Source organism: Sinohyriopsis cumingii, chromosome 8 (genome assembly GCF_028554795.1).
Source record: "Sinohyriopsis cumingii isolate HCF-2022 chromosome 8, ASM2855479v2, whole genome shotgun sequence".
Taxonomy (NCBI): domain Eukaryota; kingdom Metazoa; phylum Mollusca; class Bivalvia; order Unionida; family Unionidae; genus Sinohyriopsis; species Sinohyriopsis cumingii.
In genome coordinates, this window is record NC_142968.1 from 46,701,565 (window position 1) to 46,711,708 (window position 10,144).

Here is a 10,144-nt window from a genome sequence, read left to right on the forward strand (position 1 = left end):
CGCGTTACCAAAACTCGCTGATGGTCCTCCAGCTGTGTACGGTCCCTACAGAGCAATCGCGGTCATACTTTCCGACAAAGCAATGTTGCTTGAAGGTATTAGTGGCCGAATGAGAATCGTTGACGCACCAATGGAAAACATGTAAAAATTAGATCGGTCAAGTTAATTATAAAAGTGTCATACAGTCACGTTAATGTCACTCTGACTCCTGGTCAGGCCAAGAAATTACAATCGAAGAACGCGAGCACATGTTGGACAAAAATAACACTAAAACATGATCAAATAGCTAATGGTGGTCCAAACAAGTTATCGCTGACTAAAACCCAACTAAAACATTTCAATAAAGCGAAGCAAGCAAAAAGTGGAACTCAACTTGATTTCTCTCCTGCAGCTGTCAAGAACGTGGTTAAGACTGGCGGTATATTTCCTCTTCTCGCGGAAATACCAGCGTTGATAGCTGCTGCCGCCCCAGCTGTTGCCAAAGCCGCCGCGCTAGGAGCTGTTGGAACCGCTGCTGAAATGGCACTGAAAAAGGCGACGGGGAAAGGATACAAAAAAAAGGGACGCGGGCTAAGACTTCCAGGAACTCCACCATCATGGTACCCAAAACTGTTCTGAAAACACACGGATGTCCAATTTTGATTTGCTCAATGCTGTTAAACAAATAAATATAAAAAAATTTCAGAGGCGTCTTTATGCGAGATCAGTTACCACAACAACCGAATAATCCAGAAACCGGAATTATTAATCTTGATAACAGCGATGGTCCAGGAACTCATTGGGTTGCTTACGCGATCGATCCACGTGGAATTATCTATTTTAATTCGTATGGGTTAGCACCCCCAGTTGAATTCCTCAAATATACAAACGACATCACCGTGTCAGGGACAAAAGTTTGGTACTCAACGCTACTAACACAAACACTGATCTTCCGATATGTGGTCAACAAGTATTGAATGTTCTCGATGCGATATCAGCGTCAACCAAACCACCTCACAAAGTCGTGCACGAGTATACCACGTGTCGATTTAAACAGTTTCCTATTAAATAATGGTTGATACTTACGGAAGATCTCTTCTTAACAGAAAAGTGAAGCGCGCTGATGTAGATTTATCAAAATATGCAACCAAGGATGAAATCGATAATCTTTTAAGTCTGACCGGGATAGACCCAGATGAGGTTGTTATTTTTCAGGACCGACGCGGAAAACTAAAAACCAATGATATCAAATGGCATGAAATAATTAGTAGGGTTATTGGAGCTACTCCGGGTAACATCCCTGTGTTCACTGACAATGGAAAAATCAGAGATTCGCTGATATCAATCGCGGCGTTACGAGATGATATGCAGAAAGTTGCAGTAAAAATGACCGGTGATACAATGACAGGTGAACTCAGCATGAACGGAAACAAAATAATCGTGTTAAGAGATCCAACATCCCCGGAAGATGCCGCAGACAAACACTATGTTGAGGCCATTGACGGTAAATTATCCACGTTGCAGGCCGAGTATGACAAGCACGTAGAAGCGTTTACAAATCTTCGTAAAAACTTTAGAAAAGCCGATGATGCCACAGATAATTTCTTTGGTACTCCACCTACCGTCGATATGAAACTTTCTGATATCAAGACCAACATTGACACGATCAAACAAACACAACAGAATATCGTAGCGGAGATTCCTGAGATCGTTAACAAAACCAGTTTGATTAAAATCCCATCTGGAGTTACTCCCGGGCATATTACCAACATAGTATACACGGTATCATCTGGATTTGCAACATGGTCTAAACAAAATAATACTATCAAATATACAGCAACAGTCACTGGAGTGTATAGACTGTCTGTGTTCAGTGCCGCTAAATTTGAAATTTTCACAACATATCCCTGGAGACATTCCACCGACAAGTTTTTCGGGGTTGTGACTATCATATTAAACAAGGGAGCCGAAAAAACATTTATACTGGAATCCGCCGACAAGAAATTAACCGCAACATCTTACTGGTGGTGTTTGGAATTGTAGCTGAAACGCCTCAATTGGTTACTGCGTAAAATAATAAAATGGCATCGGATTTGCAACAATACAGATATGATCAAGTACGCGAATGGCAGTCAGAGTTAAAAAATACCATCAACGAATGCACAGCAAAGGTAAAAAAATACAAACGGCGTGTAACCATGTTAGACACAATAGTGTATTCAGTGTCAGCGTTAGTTGCATCTACGGGAGTATTATTATCAGCGTTAACACCAGTGACAACTGCAATCGCGGTCACAATTACAGTTTCAACATCAACGACAATTGCAGAAGTTGCTAATATTATCGCCAAAAAAATATCCTCGTGCGCGTTAACAAAATTGCACGAATATGAAAAGTTAAACAGCGCGGCCACAAGCACCTACTCGAAATTGTCGTCGTTGATATCATCCAGTCTTGACGATACAACAATATCAGATTCCGAATTCGCCGAAATGGCTAAGATGTATGAAGAATACAGTGGTCATTTGAAGCGACAAAAGATATAATGACGGAATTACTTCAACAGATAGTCGCAAATACAAGCCCAGCGCGAACTTCTTTAATGACAGTAACCTCAGCTAAGCCAGAATTTAATATTAATTTTCCAAAAGCGAGATCGCGTTAGCACAATTACGAGTATATCACAGCTGGCCCAATATCAGATCAAAATCGTTTGGTGGATTGCCAGCAAATAATTCGTTTGTGTTTGCATATAAAAATAAACCCGATGGCACACCAGACTGGAACGTCATTGGGTTGCCAACCGGATCTTATCAAATCGAAGAAATCAATGAGGAATTGCAACGTCGAATAAAAAATATTACAACAAAGGAATCCAAAATAGCAATAACAGTTCATGAGCCAACGCTGTCTTCTGCCATCGAAATAAACACCACAGACTACGCCCTGGATATATGCAATAGTTCAGTCAGAACAGTGTTAGGATGGCCTGAAAATCCACCACGGGAAGCTCCACCGTTACCTGGTGAACCTATGAAATCTGATTATACTCCGATAAAAAATCGTATCATGATTATATCCCAAAATATGAAAATAATCCGTTATGGAAAGGCATAAATACAAAACCGGATAACAGAAAAATAATTTTTAACCAGGATGGTTCCATATTTCAGTGGTATTATGGACCACCGTTGCGACTGTATCTTGAGCAAGATATTAAAATTACTTTTGAAGATATTAGTCGCGAGCATAAAACAAAACAAAAAAAATTACGTCAATTATTTACTGAGTATCTCCTTGATACGTCGTCAGCAAAAAATGAAATTATTAAGCAAATTGAAATATTAAATCAGCTTGTATTTGATATGGAAACCGTTTATCGATCTATTATGCAAGGAGTACCGAATTTTAAGCCTCCCGGGTATAATGCTCCCGAGCTAAAGAAATCAGTCACAGATCTCATAGACGAGTTTTTCAATGACATACTCGAAAAACACTACCGGAGCCAACTATCCTCAGACACAACAATAGTCTTTCGGGTGACGGCCGGCATGTATCCCCGGGCATCGTAAATATAACCGAAGTCGTCGCGGTCAATCTTTTGTTTGATGTCATTGATGGCAGTTACAGCACGGGCACGACAGTATCAAATCAAGCCCAGCAAGGATTTATTCTTAATTCATTTACTCCGAAAGATGTACCAGCTGACCAGAATAAATTTCGTGCTGACGGACCAGCGTGGTCACCTTCTTGATTTTCAAGGTGAAACACTAAATATTAGTCTGCTAGTGAAATCGTAAACGATTTTCAGTCTTAGGACTTTTAATCCTACGGATTTTTCAGTGAAAAATTAATTTTATTTCATATTTTCTGCAACGCTGACAAATTCACTGAAATTTATAGGGTAATTACTAGTAAAAATCACAGGAATCGACCAATTTCTCAATTTCGAAAGGTAATTTGCTAGTAAAAATCACAGAAATCGACCAATTTCTCAATTTTGATAGGTTGTTTACTAGTAAAAATCATGCGAATTTAGTAAAAAGCAAAAAAAAAAAATATATAGAATAAAATATTTTTACTGTAAGACCGAAAATCAAGCAAGTATTATATAATGTATCACCGCGTGAAATGTTTCATACACAGCAAAGAACTTCTTGACGAAATTGTCAGCGGGGGAAAAGTTACCCCGGAAAAAATAATTATTGATGAATACGGTAATGACGATTTTATACTGACTGATACGCAACTACAGCGACTAAAAAAAGATCATATTATGATCGCGCATTGCTGTATACATCAAATTTTAGAATATATACGCGTATTTAGATCTTAGATTAGATTTATATGTACCACCACATAAATGTTTTCGTGTATGACAAACAAGCGCTCGAGCAAGCAGTTAGGGCTGCATTTGCACAAGAAGAAATTAACGTTAAATTCATTATTGACGAATATGGAGACGAAGACTTCTTACTAGCACAGCAAAAATTAGATAGTCTCAGACGCGAGCATATTATTTCAATTGTATGCGACAGAGATTAAATTCTCAATTATGCACACTCCTGCATTAAACCCCACCGACTAAGGGAAATATTATCTAACTCGAACTAATGCAAGTAAAAAAAATATATTACTTTTTTTAACTTTCAATTTCACTTCCAAGTATTTGACTTCATCAAGGTGACTTCTAAGTAAATCAAGGTGAAGTATTTACTTCCTTGACTTCGTCAGCGGACATACAATCCTTTAATCTTCTCACACGAGTATTTATTATCTTTTTGTTTCATACTCTTGAGCTAATTTCAACCTAATTTTTTCAATTGCACGAGACAATGCAACAAATTCATTTATTTGTGCTTCTTCTACTGTAGCCAGCGATTTATACAAATTGTTCTGAATTCTTTTTATAAATCGATACTGGGTAGGAATAATATAACGCCCTGCGCATTTAGCTTCGTGTAGTGATTCAAAGTCAGACATAATTATTTCATGATTTAGTGATATATTAAATCCGCTCTCTTCTAATATTTTAATAGCAACAATCACATCATTGATATTTTCGAAATTGATATATATAATATTATATATTTAGAAGAAAAAAATGGACACCACATCTCCTTGAGTCTCTAGCTTATCAAATGATAGGATACCAAACTCAGGAGCGCAAACACAACCCCCATGTGAGCCCCTAACCTGTCAAATAACAGTCTAAAGAGCCCAGAGGGTGTGTTTGCGAAAGACGAGACATTCCCCATGTTGAGCCCTTAGTTTACCGAAATGATATGCTAGCGGGTTCATATAGGGACAGTACAACATATAGTATTTACATTTGTAAAGCTTCTACAGGGCCACCGCATCTTAGCAAGCTTACAGTAGGACAGTACAACATATAATATTTACATGTATTTACATTTGTAAGCTGCTAAAGTGCCACCGCATTTTAGCAAGTTTATGGTAGGACATAGTATTTACAGTAGGATATATAGTAACTAAGGACGGCACATACAGATACCGGGTTATATTCTACGCTCAACAAAGTTGCACACCCTCCCCAAAATCAATCCCGCGGAGTGCAAAATGTCACCCAGTCAGGGTGATAACGCGCAAAGTTGTGCAACTTTGTTGGGTTTCGAAACCCCGTACATAATTCGGACGCTATAGTATATAAACCGACTGATACTTGGAAGTTCAAAAATAGCTCACTCGGTTTTTCGTACTTGTTTTCTTAAATATAATCGCAGAAAAAAATACAGATGAACCATAAAACCGAATAAATTTAATAAAATAAGGATTTTATCTGTGAAAAAAATATTATTTATTGTACACCCGCCAGTGCTGACAGGTTTTGATAAAGTCACCTTGACGAAGTCAAAGGGGAAGTAATTGGAGACCGTGTTACCTGTACAAGGAGAACTGTTTACCCGTTTGTAGTACAAATCGTTAACAAATTCTGAACTGGATTTTAAATTCTGAATTTGAAAATACCTGTACTCGTAAACGCGGAAGTGTTATAGACTGTAACAAAAATAATTATATACCGCTCTGGGTATTGCACAGTCTCAAGGGGTATTGCACAATCATCTTGACAAAGGGAGGGGACTAATTGCATGAGATATGTTTAACGGAGTTATCTCCCATTTACATTAAAAATCCTAGGATTTTAGTGAAGTAAATAATGAAAAACAATTTTTTGTTTATTTTTTGGAGATGACAGACATATATTTTTTCTGTGACTCCTTGTACTGAGGGTCCACAAATATCAAAATACTTGCCAACTGAGTTCATCGATTGAAATAATATTTTTTCATTCGTATCTAAGTTTATGGATACAACTCTCTTGGCGCCCTTATTACTACAGCCAGTATTACCAGTCCTACAATTTTGGCTTCGTGTGACAACCCTCAGATTGGATAAAGAATTATCGGTTTTGACACCATTGATGTGATCGATCACAAGATCGTCTTGGATCACTCCGTTAAATACCTCGAACACGAAGCGATGACGGAGATACTTCTTTATCCCAACAGTAAATCTAAGATAACCAGCATTATCAACAACACCAACTGGTTTTTTCAACCTGCAATGTCTGATTATCCCCTCACGATTCGCTTCGCAATTCTTAATGATAGGATGTGAGACAAATTCTTGGCTTATTTATATATATAATGTATTTGTCTAATTTATAATTTGTCTGAAAACTTAGTTACATAATCGCGCTCACATTTCAGCGCAACATCGCTATTTTTTTGTTATAATATCGCTTAAGTTTACGGTATCTCTTTCCTGCGCAACCTGCACATAACTGTGTTTTACTCCTGACCCCAACACCACATCGCAGACACGGTATTGGTCCTAAACTTCCCCTTCGGACGCTTTGGGAATGGTTCCCGCAGAATTCTTTTCTGCATGATTTATTACAAGGAATTACGGATCCAACTTGAAGCCACTTGCATTTTTTCATTATACAATATTTTCTTATTTAAATGCTTGTCTTAAATATAATATGGAGGAGTCTAAAAGATTATCTGCCATTGGCACCGGGAAAGCTTCCAGATTCAATCTTGACAGTCTAACCCCTGGCTCGCGGAGACGGGCCCTGACTGATCTGTTTGATATTATCAGGAATGCCAAAAAAGAATTTCGTAACGACGGTGCATCTCACGTGTGGTCGTCATTTAAAATTATACGCGACACTGACTCTGTCAATGTTGACTCTGTCAAGGACGCTATACTGAATGATGCACGAGGGAAAACAATTATTGATTATCTCTTTGATAATCAGAAATATTTTTTCAGAATAAAATTTATTGTGCAAGCAGATTCCGATACGTGGATTATCCGTGACAAAAATGACCCTGTCCTTGCTAATGGAAAAACCGTTTTGTTAAGTAAAGATTCCAAACCAGGAATGCTGACTGGGATTGATAAACCATATTACGCTCGAGCGTATCCTGTGACCGCAGTCATTTATGGAATCTATCCGATAAAAGACCAAAAATCAATAAACTCACCCCAATGAGATTGTCAAAGCTGAATTGTGTAGCCGAGCGAGTAATGGAACATTTTAAAAATGCAATGCGCGGAAATGGTCTAACTGATCTAAGACGTTCCAAGATAGCAGCGTGGGCTGAAAAAGTCAAAGATACAGGAGCGTCAATAAACAATGTCGCCGAGCTAGAAAAAGCATTAAGATGTCCCATAACTGTAACAACGATAACAGAAGAAGTATTATACAAATCGAAATATAATCAAAACGGAGCTCCAATAAATATCATTGACCATAACGCTCACGCTTGGACTAACGCAGTTACGATATTTCCGCCGGATCGTGTTGTAAAATATTATTCGGGAAATATATTTGATTTTATTAAACAGATAAGCAAAAACGACCCCGTGTCGATGTGGTTGTTTAAAAGTTTCGAAGATGGCGAATATGATCAATGTGTAAGACCCAGCGGCGAATTATACCGGACGGAATCTCTGCAACAACAAATGAAAAAACTCGCAGAGAAATATGTGAAAATCGAAGATTTTAAAAACACTGAGCAGTTATTAACTAATTCTTTTACAGTTCCGAGTGTTGCCGCTCACACCGCCAGAGAGAAAAATTCGTGGAGGCCAACCCGAAGTGAGTTTCTCGAAGACATTCAATTGAGTTGTGTCGAGTATGGACACGGCGGTTAGTGGAATACCGAGTATGACCACAGCGAGATGATTTCCGTGGATATAATTGCTTGTTATCCGGGAAGCTTTCTCGGAATGGGCGAGTGTAACGAATACTTTAAAAGATTTGGACATCCCACGAACTCGATGACACGAGTTGCTATAAACGGTCCTTTACCCGATTTTTCCCTGACAGGATTTGCTTATGTGACGTCGTTTGAATTTGCTGAAAAACTTCATCCGTGCTGTTATGTTTGGTTTGGCAGACACTTTAGTGAAAAGCGTTGGGCACCAATAGTGTTATTGCGATATATGCTTGACAGCCGAATACTGGTATCGTTGACGGTCAATGAAGCAATCATATCATATCTACCGCAGACTTTAGTTTGGTTACCAACACCGGAGCGTATCAGTCTCGATGAAGTCATTGAAGAGTATACACGAGAGAGTCTAAATACTTCCATGGATGTCATTATTAAAGAAGCTCCTAAAGTTCTTAAGATTAAACTCAGCATAGTGAAAAAACAGCAAAAGATCTTGGTAGAAGAATAATCGGTAAATTTACTCAAGGTGGTGCGTATGATCATAAACTACATCATACACGATTGATTATCGATGACGCTGAATTAAATTTTATAATTGCTGATGCCACTGCGAGAAATATATTTTGTAATAGGGAGGACGCGGTCTTGTCCGACGGGAAAAAATTAGGCACAATTGTAAGTTATATTAATGGAGAATCGCCTCAATACACACATTTAAGATCTTCGATGCTGGCTTATGTTTCTATAAATTTGCTATCAATGATAAATCGATTTCCCAACACTGCAGTTAGAGTTGCAACGGATTTATTTTATATCAATAAAAGATATTCAGAATCACTGGCTCGTTTTACAAGCACTGATGAATCACGGAGTTCGTGGAGAATAAAAAAGGAAATGTTACATGGATATTGTGAATCCACTGATGTTGCTATCAAAGATAATTATTGCAAATCAGAATTATCAGAAATGTCTTCTGCACCATCTGTATATGATACAATCACTAGACACAAAAGCGTTTATTTGAACGGACCGGGTGGTTCTGATAAGACAACCCGAGCGATTGAATTATTTCGAAAGTCAGATATGATTGTGCTAACACCTACACACAGACTCGCCAGGGAGATGAAACAACGAGGAGTCAATTCTTGTACTTATCACAGCTTTTTCAAATACAGCGGTGGTGTATGGACTTCAGATCGAATGGGAACAAAATATATTCCTGAGAAAGTAATCTGGGACGAAATAGACACAGTGCCGTTAGATATATTAAAATTGTTCCTGGATTGGCTGCTAACAAAAAATACAGCTGTGATAATGTGCGACGATCACGGTCAGCCACCACCCTTTGTTGGTCCATCTCCACACTTGTGGTTAAAAGATCTTGTTGATTATTATGAAGAAGTGTCTGATGATCGTAGAGCACTTGATGCAACGTTGAAGGAGTTTAAAACATTAATCAGATTACAACCGAATAAAATTCAATGTGAAATCATGCGCAAGATGATTCCTAAAACTTCAATAAGCGACTTTTGAAAAACATGGAAACCAGACGATTTGATAGTGGCAAGTAGAAAGATAGTCAGAGTCACACTTCAACAGCAGTTATTTCAATTACAGCGGAAGAAATTTCCAATGTTACCAACGCCGCTGTGTTATAGACCAGCTGATACGCGGCTACAGAATATAGATGTTGATATACCAAGAACAGACCGAGAAACAGAATTTAGTATTGAATGACATTGTGCTAGTTGACATTGATGCTGCTAAAGACGCACTGCGCATGAGTAAATCCCCGTGGACGCTAGGATACGCAATGACGATACATTCATCTCAAGGACTGACTATCAGTGATACAACTGTCTGGATCGTTGATGATCGAATCGAATGGTCAAACTTAGTTTACTTATCTGTGTCCAGAGTCAGAAGAATATCTCGACTGCGGAGAATTGTCTTGG